We start from the raw sequence: 18,430 nt of genomic DNA, 5'->3' as shown, positions 1-18,430 counted from the left end.
CCCAGGACCCTGGGATCATGACCTGAGCCGAAGGCAGACACTTAATGACTGAGTCACCCAGGCACCCCTAGAAGTTAACATTTTTTAAAATGTACTCTTTATTGTGGGTTATAATTATCAGAAGAAAGGAATGAAGTCACCATGGAGAACAGTACATGAGTTTATGTTTAGAGCATTATACACTTGTAGAACTAGCTGGCGAAAGAATTTAAAATAAAAAAAAACATATATTTGGCATGATGGCAGAAATCTGTTGGCAGGAAGTAACATTGTTGTCTTGATCAGATCTCCTGGGTAGAGACTTTTTTCAAAATGGAGTATTCTACTGTAGTCTCGGTTGAGGTGCATGTAAATATCCCAGAGTGATATTTTGTGTCCTCTGTCACCTCCAGTTAGAGGATACCTAATGGGACTGTCTCTGATTAAGTTCAAGATGCTTGTCATCCCCAATCTCCCACATCCCCAGCTGAGCCCTAGGCTGGTTCAAATAAAACTCTCTTTAAGGTATACCCAAAAGCATATTGTCATTTTTCATTAAACTAGTCTAAATTAATCAAATTAAAATTGAATAAGACAACTTGAATAGCCGCACAGCCACACTGAAGTGCCCAATGGCGGTGTGGTTTAGTAGCTGCCCTTCGGGACAGCAGAACGGACCATTCTCCTTACACAGAGTTCTCGTGGACGGACGTTGCTGGCCTAGGCAGAAGTTGGAGGACAAATAATTTGTTTTTAACTTTGTATTTTGAAATAATTTTAAATTTACAGAAGAATTGCAGAAATAATACAAAGAATTACCATGTACCTTTCACCTCATTCACCATTTTTTATTTAACATTTACCACTTTAGAGCTCTTGGGCCTCCCCGCTTATGACATCCATTGCTCTCTTCCTCTTTCTCCTTTCTCCCTCTCTTCCTCTGGGAATTTGGAGAATTGCCCAGCTTTTCTTTGCTTTTTGCAGACATTGGGTTTTGGGGGGAAATAATTTTTTAAGATTAAAAAATATTTAACATGATTATAGATGTTTGACAGGTTTATACATTTATCTATTAGAATACACAAACCAGATTCTAAGAGTGCTCATTTCGTTTTTTGGGGTCTTTTCCATTGCTACTGAAGTTGTATTTATTCAGACTGTCACTGGTCTCAATGCTTTTTCCCTTGCTGAAAAATTTTTTAAACTCGTTATGAGAAGTATTAAAAATAATTCAGGAATGTGCTGATGACTTAACTTTTATCCATATTCACCTAGACATATGATTTATTTTGGACCAATTTGCACTATTTAGGTAGGCCAGTGATAAGTGAAGTCTAGTCTGGATACAGCTAGTGAGTTTTATTGGCATTTAAAAGCTGACTCATCATTTTTGAGGAATGATGGAATGATTGATTCTTCTTTGATGGAAAGATTAGATGAAAAAGAAAAACACTTCATGAAGCTGGCAGAGAAGACCAGGAACCATTGTGACATGAGGTGTGGGGCTTGATGAAGGTGCGGAGCGGGAGTGGTGGCATCACCATGCTGCGGCATGTGGCCTGTGTCAGCTACAGCAGCAGCGTACATTTAATTTAACCTGACAGAGCAAATACTACAATGAAGTCCATTATTTCCTTTGTACAATGTTATTTTCCCATAATGATGTCAGTCCCATCTTCTCCCCTTCTAAAATGTCAAACCATTCATATTGCCCCATATGTGTGTTTATTACATGCTTTTATCCACCTAGAATATTCTTCCATCTTTCAAAATTTGTTTAATAATTTAGAAAGTATTTTGATTCCCTCTACTGGGCCAGACAAGAAAGAGTTTTCCTGTATTCCCAGGGAGCCCAATTTAGAGAGGAAGAATGAAAATAAACAGCCAAGTATAAATGCACTAGACAATTTTACATAGTGGTGAGGACCATGAAGAGAATAACATCAGGTGATACAGTAAGTGTGATCAGGGTGGAGTGCTTTCACTGAGTATGTGCGAAGCCTTTCGTCAGGGCTGTGTGAAGAGGTGACATCAAACCTATGACAAAAGGGGCTGATGTGGGAAGGCCTGAAGACTGAATGTTTCTGGGTAAAATGAGAACCCAGTGCAAAGGCACTCCTACTGGAATGAGATTACACTGAGGAATAGCAAGGTCAGGCTGGGGGGTGGGGGCGAGAGGAGATGACGTTGACGAGAGATGGTGTCTGTCCAGACCCTTCCAGGAGGCCTGGGAAGGAGTCGGGATTTCATTGGAAGAGCAGTTGCAAGTCATTGGATGATTTTAAGCAGAGTGGCATGATCTGATATATTTTTAAAAAGAATGGTCTCAAAGCAGTTAGAGAATGGTTGTAAAGCTCGTAAATGTGTAGGGAGGTGGGTAAGAGTTGAAGCAAGGGGATTGGAGAGTAGGCGCTTGCAGTTGTTGAGGTGGGAGACGATTGTGGCATGCACTGGGAAATTTTTTCCAGGTTCCTTTTAATTCAGCATGGTCAGAGCACTTCAGCCTTCCATAATCTTCCCTTGATGAACTTCCACAGTACTTGTTCTCTAAGGATGCGATGTAATATTTAATTTTACTATTCCTGTTTCCTTACCTAGGCTGTATTCTCCAAGAGCAGCGATTTATTTATATTTCCGATTTCCTCGGTGAAGTGTGCACATAATTATGCCCATTTAAAAATTATGTTCTTCTTAGCCACAGAATTTCAGTCACCACTTTCTTGAATTTTCAAAGTATAGAAGTTCCTATAGATAATACAGAAGAATCACTTGAAAATTTACTTAAAATTAAATGAGTGATATATGACTTAAGTTACACAAAAGAGAAAAAAAGAAAAAGAAAGCCAGCAAGCACTTTATAAGTTAGTTGAGTAGGACTTGAGGTTAAGAAATGAAACTGAAATTTAAAACATAAAAGTAACATTAATTGCCAGGGTAGAGATATTATATTAAGTACATTTTGAAAGAACATCAGTGGCGTTAATTAGGTTTTCGAGTTACCCCCACAGACCTAAGTAACAATTTTTGATCCTCTTAAAGTGCAGGTGTTTTTACCCACTCCTCTCCTCCAGAATATACATGTTTCTTCTCCACATTAACATCTGCGTATGGCTTATAATGTAAACCATAACGAAAGATAAAAAGAGTTTCTCAATCGAATGGTTGGAATACTTACTACTATTACTTGTAATGTTTTATATTTTGTTAACAATAGGTATCATTTAATAGACGGTTTTAAATTGTCTATTTTAAGAAGTTTAAAGCAAATTATTTGGCAAGTTTTGAAGTAACCCTCAGTAGACAGTGTGAATTAGAATGTGTTCTTTCCTTTGGTCACTTACCATGTCTCCCCACCCAGCACAAGTACATACACATGAATGGGTTTTACCCAGAGAGATTTATTCCAACGATGTGTTTTAAATGTTTTTGACATTAAAAAAAAAAAAAACCCAAAGCATTTGAGACAGAAATGTTTTTTAGACAATAGTTGTTTAATGAGCTGCTTGTATATACAGGAGAAGAGAATGGGCCTGATTACTCACAATCTGATGTTTGAAAAAGTATTTTTCCAGATCTTATACATTTGCATATCTAATTGCCATGTAATCAAAACTAAGTGAACTGTAGCTGCTTGAAACTCTGAAATGAAAAGCAATCATCTGTCCGGGGAGGAGGGGGAACCCCCTTACATGCAAGCTAGCCTGAATATTAGCATTATAGTCTTCTTGTGTTTAATTATAGGTGTCTGACTGAGCAGCAAATGTATGCTTGTATAATAAAGAAGGGAATGTGACTCTGAAACACCAGCTTGGCTTTTTGGTAACAGAGCATTGGCTTTGAGAGAAGTTAGTATCCATTGTGTATTTTGGCGATAAGGGATTGTGCCATAATGGCTGTTAATTACCTGCTTTGTTTGATATGGAAAGTAGTGGTTCCACATTTTTCTTCTTACCGGTGGCAGCACTCAATTAAAATGTGTATTAAGCAGCGATAACGCCCTTCTTTTATCTGCCGGGAAGACAGGAGGTAAAGAGAAGTAACTGACTTTTTCCATCTGTTTGTTGGCAGCTTTATTTTTGGGTAAATCCTTTGAAAATAGAAAATTGCTTACCCCAAGATGCACCCTTTATAGTTCCATAGACTTTAATACTGTATTTTATTATTTTTGCTACCTCATAAAAGCATTATTAAGAGATATCCTGTTCTTAATAATCATAAATGTCATTTGGAAGTTTTGTAGCTACTGAGTACCAGAGAATTTCAGACTACTTAAAGCTCCTTTTATGTTTTAGCTCCTTTGACCTTCTAAATCTGACACAAATTTAAAACTCTCTTTTTTTTAAGTTTTCTTATTGTCAAATAAGTAAATTACCTGTTTGTTTGGTACTTTACCTTCCTAACTTGCGTATTGAATCTGTGTAATTTGAACATAATTAATAACCACGAAGGTCTGCTTAGAGAGATTGCAGGTAATGTATGTAAAGGATGTACAAGCATACATACATCCTGTGTGCTGTTTGACGCTGCTCCACTCAGTGCCATTTCTTCTAATGTTGTTTGTGCAATATTTTTCTTTAAAAAAAGTATTTATAAATATAGTAAATTGTCAATATGCATGTTTTTCTGTGCTCTGCCTGCTGTCATGCACTCTCAGCCAGTGAATGCTGGTCTAGTGGATCACACATTTCTCAGTCAGTATAATGCATCGTATTACAATACTGTCAGCCACTTGAGTGTTGTACATTGTATGTGGTTTACTCTGATCTCCTCTTGCCATTTGTATTTTGTCCTTGAAATTGGTTTTGACCTACAATGGCTGATAAAAGATGTGCAAGTTATTGTTCTGGTTAGTCTACTGAATGAGAAAATCAGAGCTTTAATGAGAATTTTGGGTATTTTCAGGATAAAGAACTAACAGAGGCTACGGGTCAGCAGGGATAAGTATATGGTCTAGGAGGATGGAACTGACCAAGGATAGCTGGAAGAGATAGGGTTTGGAGAATACTGAGTCGTTAATACTAGTCAAAATAGGAGAGGTAGAATACATTTATAGTGTTTTAATAAATACAGTGTATAAATTCATTTAAAAGCAATGAATGTACTGTGCTATCACAGCCTATATAGAATTTAGGGCTCAGAGAATTTGTGTGTGTGGTGTGTGTGTGTAAAGGTATACACGTATATACTTGTGTGTGTGTGTATATATATAGTGTGTCTATGTGTAAATATGTTTATTGTGTATATATGTATACATATGTGTGCATATAACTTGAACATCTAAGCTCCTAAAATTTTATTTTATTTTAAAGATCTTCTTATTATGTGAGAGCGGGAGAGAGTGCGCGCATGAGTGGAGGAAGGGGTAGAGGGAGAGGGAGAAGCAGACTCCCCACTGAGCAGGGAGCCCAACTCAGGACTGGCTCCCAGGACCCTGACATCATGACCTGAGCCAAAGGCAGCCGCTCAACTTAACTGAGCCACCCAGATGCCCCTAAGCTCCTAAAATTTTAAAGAAAATAATTCTCAGTCATTTCTGAAATATTTTATTTATATTATTTACAGTTAAGGTGTGGAAGTAGGGTTAGAGATTATTGATATATAACAATTTCTTAAGTTTTACTTTGGAAATACACAGTGGGTTAAATAGGGATAATTTAATAGAATATTAACCTTTGTGAATTTTTTGGAGGCAGGTTGGTAAATACTTCTACACTAAGCTTACATATTTAAATCTAAAGTTGCTTTTTGATAATTTAAACTTTTAAGAAGAGAGAGCAGGTTCAGTCTGGGACTGACCAACGTTATGAATGATAAAGATTCAGGGTTTGACACTATAAAATATTAAACACTTGATGAAACTGTAACTATGATTTCTTTAAGAATTCCTGAAATTTTTGCCTTCTTACGTTTTGTGCTTAAAAAAGAACTCCACTGTAATTTGAATCTCATAGGAAAACAACGATTATTCTATTTAGGGTGAACTTGAAATTTATATTGTCATTGTCATTTTAAATGTAACTTACACATGAATTCACTAATTTTCCCTTCCCTTTTAAAAAGCTTAATACTTCTGAATCCAAACACTTACTCTAAAGCTTCATTTGGAAAACACTGCTCATTTCTCTCCACTTTCTGAAAATTCTTTGAGTAATTATTTGAGAAAAAAAGTTTTGCATTTTAATAAACTCATTAATTGAGATAAAGTTTTATCAGAGAGATGTCACTTTCTCTTGTGAAGTTTTCCCAATTTAAGTGACATTTTTGTTGTGGCATAATTAATATTCTTGAAGTGTTATTTTATAAAAATAAGTAATTGAGAGATAAGTTGGTAAAATCTGAGTAATTGAGCTTTAGGGTTAAAAAATATTCCTAAATTTTGTGAAGGACATCTATAGCCACAGGAAATTTCATTGCACAAAGGAGGAAAAGTACCCTTTTAAATCACACGGGTTGTGGTCTCTACAAAGTTTCCAAGTGCCTTGTCTATGTTTTGGATCATATTTGGAATTTCCAAATTCTTTTCAAAGTCTTCAACAATATATTCAAATGAAGTTAGTTGTTTTGTACTCCATCGATCCCATACTAATCTGTTATCTCCATTCAGTCACCTAATACAGTTTGTGTTCGATTACAGAATATTTTTCGGAGTGAGAACTTTGTCTTAATCATCTCTGGAACATGCACAGTGCCTGGCACATCACAGATCATGTTTCCCTTAGTACCTTGTATTCCACCTATTAACTAGAGCTGTTTGTTCATTTCTACTGTTGAATTAATTTTCTGTTTTCATACACAGTTTTAGTTCTTCAGTACTGTGTTTTAAGATTTATATTGTCCAGTACTAGTGTTGGGTAATGTGTGTGAGTTTTTCCCCCTGTGAACCAGAAACACACAGCTGTAAGCAAGGACTAAAATGGAAGACTCACTCAGTTCTGGGATGATTAAGGGCTAGATGGACAGGAAATTGACTCTGAGCATGAGTAATGGGAATTGGAGCCAATTTCACAGAAGTAAACTGGGCTTCGGGGGGGCCTGTGTCACATGTGAATGGAGGCTAAATGCTGTGACTGCCACCTAGGAAATGTTTCTAGTGGCAGGAAGGAGAGAGAGTCTTGTAACTATAACCAGGGCCAAGCTGTTTTGCTGTTTTTGAATACCAGAGTATCTCCATCCCTCTGGAAGAAAGAGAGTTTTAAAGAACGTGAGGCCTTCTGCTTCCAGTAATGAATGAATAAACTCCTGTTGGACTGACACCTGGAGGAAGCCACTCTAAAAAATATATATATAATAGAAGGCTACCCCTTGTATTATATAAGGCAACTCCAAGGCACTGGGGAATGAATACAAGCAGAGTTTACAGGAGGGAAGCATATATTGTGCCTGACTTTTTTAACTTGGGGTCACGCACAGTATGTGGCACTAATTCTAACCTAGGGGAAATCCCTAATTGTTGGGAAGGGGGAATCCAGGAAGGAAAAGAGGAGAAGAAATCCCCAAATTCTTGCTGACCCCTGAATCACACACATACAAAACAGGCTTCAAGGATCTCAGCTAAAGTTCTAAACTAAGACCAGAGCTGGGACCCAAGAAATGAAGTTTGTAGTTCTGAATTGAATCAAGACAATTGCCTAGTAAAGTAAAAATAGATCTCCAAAATAAAAATAACAAAATCTAGAATCAGCATATAGTTCAGAATTAAAACATGAAGATTAATCACGTTCTCAAAAGACAGTCAACTGATCCCAGCCTCCAGATGTCAAAACTAACAAGACATGTATTTTAAAGCCGCTGTTAACAATAATTCTCATAAATAAGACAAAATACAAAAATGGAATTTCTAGAACTGAAAATAAACTATCTGAAATAAAAAAATTACTGGATGGATTTAACTGCTGAGGAAGGAGTATGCAGATTTAAAGACAAAGCAGAGCAATAGAAACAGTCTGTTGTAAATAACAGGGAGAGGAAAAAATTGAGTTAAAGGGAATAACATGTCAAATGGCCTCTCTAAACGTAATTGTGGAGTTCCGTAAAGAAGAGCAAGCAAATGAAACAGAAGTAACTGAAGAAATGATGGCAGAGGATTTCACAAACTTGTTGGAAGCCTTAAATCTACAAATTCTTCAAGATGCTTATCATACAACAATCAGAATGAACATGAAGGGGGCCACCTTGTAGCACACTAGAGCAAAACTGTTGGAAGCCTTATAGCAGCAAGAGAAAAATTACACATTACATACAGAGGAACAATGATGCAGTTAATGGCTGATTTCTCAGAAAGTAGGGAGGCCAGAAAAGAGAAAAATATCTTTTATTTATTTATTTTTGAAGATTTTATTTATTTGACACAGAGAGACAGCGAGGGCAGGAACACAAGCAGGGTGAGTGGAAGAGGGAGAAGCAGGCTCCCCACCGAGCAGGGAGCCCGATGGCGGGGCTCAGTCCCAGGACCGTGGGATCATGACCTGAGCTGAAGGCAGACACTTAACGACTGAGCCACCCAGGCGCCCCAAGAAAAATATCTTCTAAACACTAAAAGAAAAATACTGTGAACCCTGAATTCTGTAACCATGGAAAATATCTTCAACTGAAGATGAAATAACGACATTTGAAATAAAAGATAACTAAGAATTTATTATTAGTAGACCTCCATAGTGGAAAAGCTAAAGCGGAGGTTTTCAGACTTAAGATAAGCAAGAGCAGAAAGTTGCTTATTTAGAAATGAACACCAATAATGGTAAATTCCTGGGTGAATAGAAAAGACTTTTTTGTGGGGAGGAATGGGTCTTTTTAGTTTCTTTATAATACACATAACTGTGTAAAGAGGAAAAGATAGCATTGTCCTGTGGAATTTTAAACTTTCGTATGTGGTCCACTATGGACCTCATAGTGGTGGTTACCAACATATATTCGCTTTCTGTTTGTAGCCTGTTTTTGTTCCTCTGCTTCCCTTTAGAAAGAACCACCACTATGAGGGAACTTCCTCAATTTGATGAAGGCCACCTGTGAAAATACCTATAGGAGTGTCATACTCCACAGTGACAGACTCATTGCATTTCTCCTAAGATCATGAACAAGCCAAGGGTGTTTGCTTTCATCTTTTCTACTCCAGTTGCTACTAAACTTCTTAGAAAGTGCAATAAAACAAACAAAAAAGGAATAAAAATAGCATGCATATTGGAAAGGAAGAAGTAAGTAATATTATTATGAGACTTCCCGATTGCTTATATAGAAAATTCTGTTATATACAAGGTCAGTCCAACAAGAAGAGATCATGGTCTTAAATTTGTATATACCAAATAGAATAGGTTGAAAAGACATATAAAATAAAACTTACCAGAACTAGAAGAACTTATATCCACAGTCATAATTTTAATACAACCCTAAATAACTGATCAACAAGCAGACGAAGTTAGGAATGTAGAGGATCTGAACAATGCAACTAACAGATTGGATTTAGTTAACAAAAAAACAAAAACAAACAAACAAAGAACATTGCACCCAACAGTGCCATAATTCATTCTTTTAAAGTGTGTGTGTGGAACATTTTGCCAAAGTGTGTGCTGGCCAATAAAGAAAGCCTCAGCAAAGTTCAGAAAACTGAAATAATTCATTGTGCTTTTTAATCACAATGAAATCGAGCTGGAAATCACCTAGAAATTAAAAATTAAGTGTTGGCAATAAATGAGGTGCATTTTAACTTAAGGATCTAGAAAGAACAGTAAAGTAGATCAAAGCAAAGGAAAAGAAAGAAGTAAAGCAAAGAGCAAAATTTAATAAATAGTAAAAGTGCTGAGTGTTGATGATTCACAAAAGTAAAAGTTGTTTCTTTGAAAATTCACAAAATAGATAAGGATAAAACTGATTCAAAAAAAAGGAGGCAGAATTAATTTGATGTCATTAAATGCAGCACTATTTTGTACCACCAGGATGAAGAAAGCAACCAAATAAATTGACAAAAGTTTGTTATTCACATAGAATTTGTATTTAGAGACTTATTCTGTCTTTTCATTATATTCTGTGATATATGTTAAAAGGAAAAATATAAGTGAAAACAATTTCTAAAAACTTCCTGGACAGTTGTATCATCCTTTTATTCAATCGTGTTTTTCTTGCCACATATAATCAAACCAGGAATGTTGGTGATGTAGCATTTTTTTAAAGGAGTACTTATTATTATTCCCTACTTTTTTCCTCAAGCCATTGTAAGTTTAATACACATTGTTGTTAAAAGCAAAGGGTCTGAAATTTTTATCCTACTTGTAAGCTAACAGGATAACTTGCCACCACAGTTTTAAGGATGCTGGTGGAAGACCTGAGACTTCTGGACCAGAGAGCTGGTCCAACTGTGTCGACTAGGAGCTGGGGCTCAGGGAATCAGTGCAAATATGCTGATACTCTATATTCAGTGGGCTGCATTGCTGAAGAGGCACCAGGGCCAAGGTTCCAGCACTTACGGACAAGCAGCAGACAATACAGTTTCCTACCTCAGGGGAGGAAGCAGTAGGTCTCCTTGAGCTGTTTAGTTGCCTCTGTGGCTGAGTGCAGAAGCTGCTCAGTTAGAGGAGATCGATCAGCCTTGCATTCTGGCACACCTGTGGGAACATGCAGGGATGCTCAGGGCTTGTTGCAGACTGCCAGTCCCAACAGTAGTTAGGCAGGTTCAGCTGTGTACTACTGCTGCCTAGCATTTACAGTATTAGTAAGACCCTTCAGGTTCCAAGATGTTGAAATATTTTTAAGGAACTACCTGAGAATAGATGACGTACTGTAAGTAAATATTAAGAATGGAAATGAAGACCAGATAAGAAATACTGGAGATATAAAATACAATGAACAACTTCAGAGCTATAAATTTGAAAACATATATAACTTAAATTCCATATATTACAGATACTTGTTTCTGAGTCAATTTTTATAGTCAATAAAATCTAACAAGAAATGCCTTTTTTTTTTTATTAGAGAATAGTAAAACTTTTTGTGTGGAACTGAATTGATTAAGAATTTTTGAGATAGTAAAACTGATCATTGGGACAGTTCTGAAAGGAAAGTATAAAACAAAATGGAGGGGTGCCTTGTGTGCATTTAATTCCGGTCATTTGATTGTTTATATTCCTGAGGGACAGCAGGTAGGCCAGTGGAATTAGACTAAAAGCTCTTTTTAATATAATGTGTATATGTATATTGTAGAAAGAAGGGGTAGACACAGAGGAAGAGCAAGTGAAATTGGGGAGGCATGACTACTCAATAAATGATGGTAGGATAGTTGGGTTTGCATATTGCAAAAAGAAGTTCCAAATTAATTAAACATCTAAAAGTGAAAAGAAGAAAACCATTGGAAGAAATCATAGAATATATTTGTGACTTCAGAGTAAGGAAGGATTGGACTAGAAAACTCATAAAGGAAGGTGGATAGATATGGCTACGTTGAAAAAATAATCTTGTTATGTGAAAGACGCTAAACTGTTAGAAGACAAGCCACACAAAGTGTTTGTATTTAGACTACATAAAGAATTCATTTAAAAACGAAAAGAAGACCATGGATCCAAGAGAATAAATACACGAAAAAGTGCTTTACTTTATTAATACTCAGGGGAATGCACATTATAATGACAGTAGTGCTACTTGACACCCATTGAGTTGTCAAAATAAATATACTACCTAGGTCTAAGATGTGGAGGAAAGTAACTCCCATGCAGTGAAGTTGAGAGTGTAAATTGGTACAACAACCTTAAAAGAGTAGTTCAGCAGTGTCTGTTAATTGTGGGTTTTTGTTTTGTTTTAATTAAAGATCTTGTCTGTGGGAATTGTACTGTTCCTTAAGAAACTCCTATATCTGTTTGGAAGGTAGCTATGAGGATGTTCACTGCAACATTATAATAATACAATAATAAACTATTATTAATTGTAATACAGTACTAAATAATACAATAATAAACAATAAGAAACTATTGAGAACAGCATAAATGGCCGTTAGTGGGGAAATAGAAATTCTGGTCTCTTCATGCAGTAGAGTATTATTTGGTAATAAAAAGGAATACATTTGATCAGATACACTTGATTCAGTATATACTCAGTCTTGAAATTGTGATTAAAAAAAAAAAAAACCCAATTTTTAATTATTCTAGGTACTTTTCAGTATTTAAAAAATATTAATGTGTTCTTTACACATTGAATAATTTGAAAAGGGAACCATACCCCGTGGTAATATGGTGATACATCATTCTGTATGTGAGATAGAGTTTCAAGAGATTTTGTGTCTAATGTATTAAACTATCAAGACACCCTTTAAATATTGAATACTTATTTTTTTTGGTGGGCATAGGTGGTTACTGCTTTCTACTTAAAGTAGAAATTTTGTACTTAGAGTAGAAAATTAGTCTAGCAATTGGTTGTTCATAAGTGACTGAAACTTTTCAGTTTTTTTAACCTTTCTCAAATCTGTCACCTCATTATGATAATCTGTTCATTTATATAGGGCATTATTTTCAAAGACTGTCCTCTCATGATTAAATCGTAACTAAGTACAGTTAAGTATTCTCGGATATTAGGGTAAAATGAGATTAATATCTTTCTGTGGTTTATTAATATCCTAAGAGTGCAGGCTGTTTATGGAAAGTTAGAAATACATAGACATATACACAGCATATACATGGTACACAGAATATGCATTCTGCTCTATTGCTTGCAACTTAATAATATGAGGGTCTTTTGGATAAGATGGAGGATTTCTAAAAATTCATCATAAAGTATTCTATCTAGTTAAATTTGGGGGTTTATGGCCTTTTCAATGTGCCTTTAATGCTTTGATGAAATGAAGAGAAGTCTTGTCATCTTCCCTTAACTACCTTTTCCAGCGTGTTCATTGAATAAGGATTAATCCAACATGTCTATTAAAGAAGTTATTTTTTCACACCAAAATGAATACTTCTTTTTTTTCTTAGCAGTGTGGATTTGGTGCAACTTACTTGATGTTCTGGAATAGATTTTAATTTATTTAGCCTAAAAATAATCCTAAACATTATGACTACTTTGAAATACATTGACCAAGGTTAGGTTAGTCTCTTGCATTCATGCCATAATTATGGCTTTAGTGGCTTAATGGGATTCTTTAATTTTATTTTATAATTTTTGTGAAGGTGCAACTTGAATGCTAAGTGTACAAAAACAAGTCTTTGTTGAAAGAAGCAGCAGTGGGACACACACGCACACGGGAAATTTTTATGAGGAACTGACTTTACACAGTTGTGCCACCTTCTACTCGTGGGTATCCAGAGCAGGCATCAGGAAGATCCAGAGGGAAGGAAGTAATAGACTCATTTGCTTTTGGGAGTATATAGAGTTTAGAGAGGCCTTACCTTTTTTTAAAGGGTTCCAACTGAATAACTCAGGCCCACCCAGGATAATCTCCCGTTTGAGTAGAGTCAACTGGTTAGGGACTTGAATTACATCTACAGAATCTTTTCACAGCAGCACCTAGATTAGCATTTGGTTGAATAGCCGGGAGAATGCTAAAAAAAAGGCAACTGCCTCCTTTTTGTCTCCCAGCTCTTAAGAAGGAATGTATCTTACTGCTCAGCCTAACTGGTAACGCACACTAGAATGGAATTCTGGCAACTGTAGCTCAGTGTAGCTAAATTGACACACCCAGATAACTAACTTTTCTCCTTAAATAGTAGCTTCCTTTATTTTGATTATTGATATTAAAGGATAATCTCATTGATGAACAAGAGATATAAATTTGGGTATTATTAGAAGATACACAGCTATTTCAGGGAGGTTAAGATCAATCAGGAATCATGTCCATTTTTGGTCTATATTTAGTTTATATTTAATAGGTTTACTTGTTCCTACCGACCTTGTTCTTTATTTTCCTCCCTCGCATCAGTTTTCCATGTTTAGTGTACACATGCCTTTTAACAGTTAATATGAAGAAAAGTGGATGTTCGGGGTTTTTATATAAGCAAGATTCCAATGTATTACAAGTCAAGTAATCTGGAGAGAGGTCTGATTCTTGTCTTAAATGAAAAGGAGCAACTGACCAGGGAAAAACAGGTCACATCAACTGAAAACTAATTTATTTCTTGATTCTTTTATCCACTAGACATTTTAATTAGCAGTAATCGCGCCTCGGATAAACCTCATTGGCTACGATACTGCCACTGCGCAAAGCTTCCACTAGACATTTTAAAAAAATTTCCTTTGTGGTAGGGAATATGCTAAGTCCTGAAGATACAGTTAAATATAAGATAACAGTGCCTGCTCTTTCATAGACAAGCTGGAGAAGTATAGATTTTAATTAGAAGTAAATTAAGCCGGGTTAGATGATACTATTTTTCATGAGTTCCTAGTTTTGTTCCAGTAGTGGGTATAACTTAGAAGGGCCACAGACTTTAAAGTCTTGAGGGTTCCTAGATAGGTTTTTCAAAATTACTACAAACCATTAGAGAATTTTAAGGAAGAAGTGTTTTATACTTTACTGGGAGGAAGGCCTTTATTTTGGTTATTGATATTACAGGATATTTTATTGATAAGGGATATAAATTTAAGTGTTATTAACTATTAAATTTGCATGTGTAGATAAAGTCTTTGCAATTTATGAGCTGTAGACTTTGAGGATTAGGGTTCCATTTATTGTGTAATAGTTTCTACTACTTAAAATCAGTTCTTTCAGCATGGAACAATTAGAATAAAATGCTCTGTTTTTCAAAGAAAATCAAATTAACTTGATTTATAAGTTCTTCCCCCCCCCCCCATAGAATGCCAATTTTGTATTTCAGTAAGAAGATCTGGCATGGTAAGCCTAGGAAGGCCATAATTCAGCTGCTTACAGCTCTCCCAAATGCAGTAGGTGTTCACAGAGGCTTGCATTTCTTTTTTGAAAGATTTTGTTTGTTTGTTTGTTTGTTTGTTTGTGAGAGCCAGAGAGCACGCATGAACCTATGAGTGGGAGGAGGGGGGAGCTAATCTCAAACAGACTCCACACTGAGCGCAGAGCCTGACATGGGCTCACGAACCCTGAGATCATGACCTGAGCCGAAATCAAGAGTTGGGGTGCTCAACCAACTGAGCCACCCAGGTGCCCCCGAGGCTTGCATTTTTTATGGCTGCATGAATTTGTTTACTGTGAGGATATATTGTTACATCTCCTACTTTGTAGATAAAATTAGAGAGCTGAACTCTAGAGTTGGTAATATGGAGTTATGTTTATTGAACATGGTATTTTCTCTCCCATTTCACTAAACATCTGAGTGTGAAGAATATCCTAAGAAACATGGGGCAAGAATCCTAATCTTAAGTAGAATTTTAACCAATAGTAGAAATGAAGAGATGAGATCTATATACATAATAGAGTTGCCTTATAAAAATGTGTCATTGGTAAGAATCAGATGACTAGGACTCCTAGAGAAATTGAAGATGGAAGAGCTCCTGAGACAACTAGTCAAAAATGGGCCTCAGAGATACTTTCACATTTCATGCGGACATGGAAAAAGAATAGGTTCAATGATGCTGCTTCCAGTGTGGCATAGTGGAGAGGACATGAGAAAAAGAGTCAGACTTGCGTTTATATTCTGGGTCTTTTACTTACTCTTTAAAGCACTTGCGACAAGTTACTTTCTCGGACTAAATCTCATCTGTAAAATAAGGTAATTTTAGGATTAGTAAATATGAAAGGATTATTTTTAGTATTTTTTATATTGATTGTTTTATAATATAGACAGTTGATAAATCTTTAGGTGTCTGTGGTCATTTTCAAAGAGATGTTTTCTTCAATTATGATTACTATTAACATTATTTAAATTGAACCTCATTCTCAAAATTAATCACGGTAATTATTAATGGTAGCTTAATTCGTAAGCATTACAATGATTTCATGTGGTTGTTACAAAGCTTGTTTTATACCTGAGAAAATGTTTCCATTGCCTTCATATTTCAGTTAGATGGGAAATAGCATCTGTTACATCAGTTCCTTAATTAGCTGAGAGGAAATGGAGCAAACTTATTCTCAAAGAGTGGACTTGGGTGTCCTGTCTAAGCAAATCTTGTTGTTGTAGGTAAGAGAAGTCTTTCATCACTAGTGGATAAGTGGTGCACCATTCCTCGGTCACTGAAAATACTTCCTTCGTCACTGAAAATACGTCCTTGGTCACTGATGAAACATATTTTAAAGCTGTAATTAAAGCTTTGAAGCAAAGAATAACTTTGTGATTATACAGTTCTAGTGATGTCAGTGGGTAATAGGGAGAGGAATTTAAGAACTGCACTTCAGTTCCATATCTCTGAAAGTTGAGCGTGCTCGAAATGATTTCTAATAAAGAAGACAAAAAACATGGATTCTCTGAACTTTTATTGTTTATTCTGCTCAGAGATCATGCTTTTCTTTGGTGAGGTAGGTGAATTCTCAGGGAATTACAGTAGAGTGTAAAAATAACAAAATGTAACATTTAACTTAAACATTAATTATTATAACTGGATAGTATATAAAATATATAGAAGTGACAGTTTGTAACAGTAGAGAGTCATGAGTATAACAGGCCAGTTTAGTTAGTAAATAGTTCAGGAATTTTTTGAACAGTTTTTAGGGAAATTATATATATTGCCTGCATAACTGTAATTCATGAAGAAGGCATTCCTACAGCTGTTTTTACCTATTAAAATGCCTGCAGAGTGGCATTTAATAAAGAAACAAAAGATAACAGACCCTGTTTTTACTCTATTTTTGCTTGACCACCACCTATTTGATGGAAGTGTTTAAAGGTGCAGTTAGCTGTTGTGGTTCCACTTACCGTGTATTCAGACTGTTGAAACCCGTTCCAGTCATGCTAACAACATCATTGAAGAAGAATTTTTTAAAAAAATGTTTTCAGTTTATTCACATCTTTGAATGTACATGTTAGTCTTACTCTGGGTCAGTCATTTTTCACAAGTACCCACAGGAAGTGAAAATAATTCAGTATCTTTAAGGGGAAAGGGAAATTGCGTTACATAATACACTGTGCCACATTAAATAATCACTTTTATGGTTCTGTTTTGCTGATCCAGTTATCGTGAAGGTTTATTAGAAAGGTATCACTTTTTATAGCTATATTTTGTTAGCCACATTTTAATAAAAGATTAGAAGAAAAGTCTTGGATTTTATAGGTTTTGGATGATAGAGGCGGTGTAATAGGAGAAATGTAAACCTGGAGAACCTTAAATTCACCTAGTTCTTCAATGAAGTAAAGTTATCCTTGCTTTTTATCCTCTGGGAAGTATAGAGAGGTGAAATATGTTAATACTTTGGAATTCTTAGGAAAAGAACTCTGCTTCTAATGCATGAACCATTTGGACAATCTAGTACTGTTTTTAATCACCATTGGACATCATGTCATCTGTTAACCAGAAATAAGAGGTATGCTATTCACAGTATTTATACCTACTACCACTTGGCTGTGCATTAAAACCATCTGTAGAGCTTTTCAAAATATGAAAATCTCTGGGGTATGTTGTGGATACCTATCTATATTTTTTTCAGTTGAAATCAGAGGGACAATTTTAAGATATTTAAATAAACCACATAATTATCAGTGTTACAAATATTTTAGATAAGAAACAGGGCGCCTGGGTGGCTCAGTTTGTTAAGCATCTGCCTTCAGCTCAGGTCATGATCCCAGGGTCCTGGGATTGAGCCCAGAGTCAGGCTGGCTCTGCGCTCGGTGGTGAGTCTGCTCGTCCTTCTGTCCTTCTGCCCCTCTCCCTGCTCTCTCTCTCTTAAATCAGTATCTTAAAAAAAAACAGAGAACCTCCCCCTCCCCCCCCCCCACACACACAGGGGCACCTGGGTGGCTCAGTCGTTAAGCGTCTACCTTCAGCTCAGGTCATGATCCCAGGGTCCTGGGATCCAGCCCTGAGTCATCCTCTCTGCTCAGTGGGGAGTCTACTTCTCCCTTTCCCTCTGCCCCTCCTTTAACCCCCACTTACGCGCGCACGCGCTCTCTCTCTCTCTCTCTCTCTCTCTCAAATAAACATATAAAAATCCTAAAAAAAAAAACAAAACAAAACCCAAACTATTAATGTTACTCTGGTTTGACTTACTTTTATCATTCTAATCTTAATTCTAAAATTTTCCAAGGTTGAAAGTCACTGCCATGAAAATAATTAAAATATCCTAGGTAATTGGGGGTGGGCATCTGTATTTTTTAATCTAAAGGAATGACTGATTAATTGTTATTTCATTCAATTTAATTTTATTATTATTTTTTTACTGTGGCTTTGATTTTGGGGCTTCCTTGTAGAGGAACTAGGACTTCTTGTTGGTTGGTTATGTTAACATAATGACAGGCAGTGGAATTCATATTACCTGGAAAGTCATCTTTTAAGGAAAGGCTAGGAGGGGAGTAGGGATACTAGGAGGTACATAATAAAAAGTATTAGGTACTATGAACTTAGTCACTGTCTTTGCAACCTTGTA

At 36.0% G+C, this 18,430-nt stretch overlaps 1 protein-coding gene and 1 non-coding gene across 9 annotated transcripts in view; one reads left to right on the top strand and one right to left on the bottom strand.

Moving 5' to 3' along the window:
- QKI (QKI, KH domain containing RNA binding) overlaps positions 1–18,430 on the top strand; it is a 156,304-nt gene that overhangs the window by 78,398 nt on the left and 59,476 nt on the right. The window lies entirely within an intron of this gene.
- Positions 14,017–14,153, bottom strand: LOC114209379 (U4 spliceosomal RNA). Its single transcript, XR_003609346.1, has one exon. It is a non-coding gene; the product is annotated as a U4 spliceosomal RNA (small nuclear RNA).

This window comes from Eumetopias jubatus, unplaced genomic scaffold, assembly GCF_037043125.1.
Source record: "Eumetopias jubatus isolate StellerSeaLion01/CBP00866 unplaced genomic scaffold, mEumJub1_p1.0 scaffold_6, whole genome shotgun sequence".
Taxonomy (NCBI): domain Eukaryota; kingdom Metazoa; phylum Chordata; class Mammalia; order Carnivora; family Otariidae; genus Eumetopias; species Eumetopias jubatus.
This window is presented reverse-complemented; position numbering and strand designations above follow the sequence as displayed.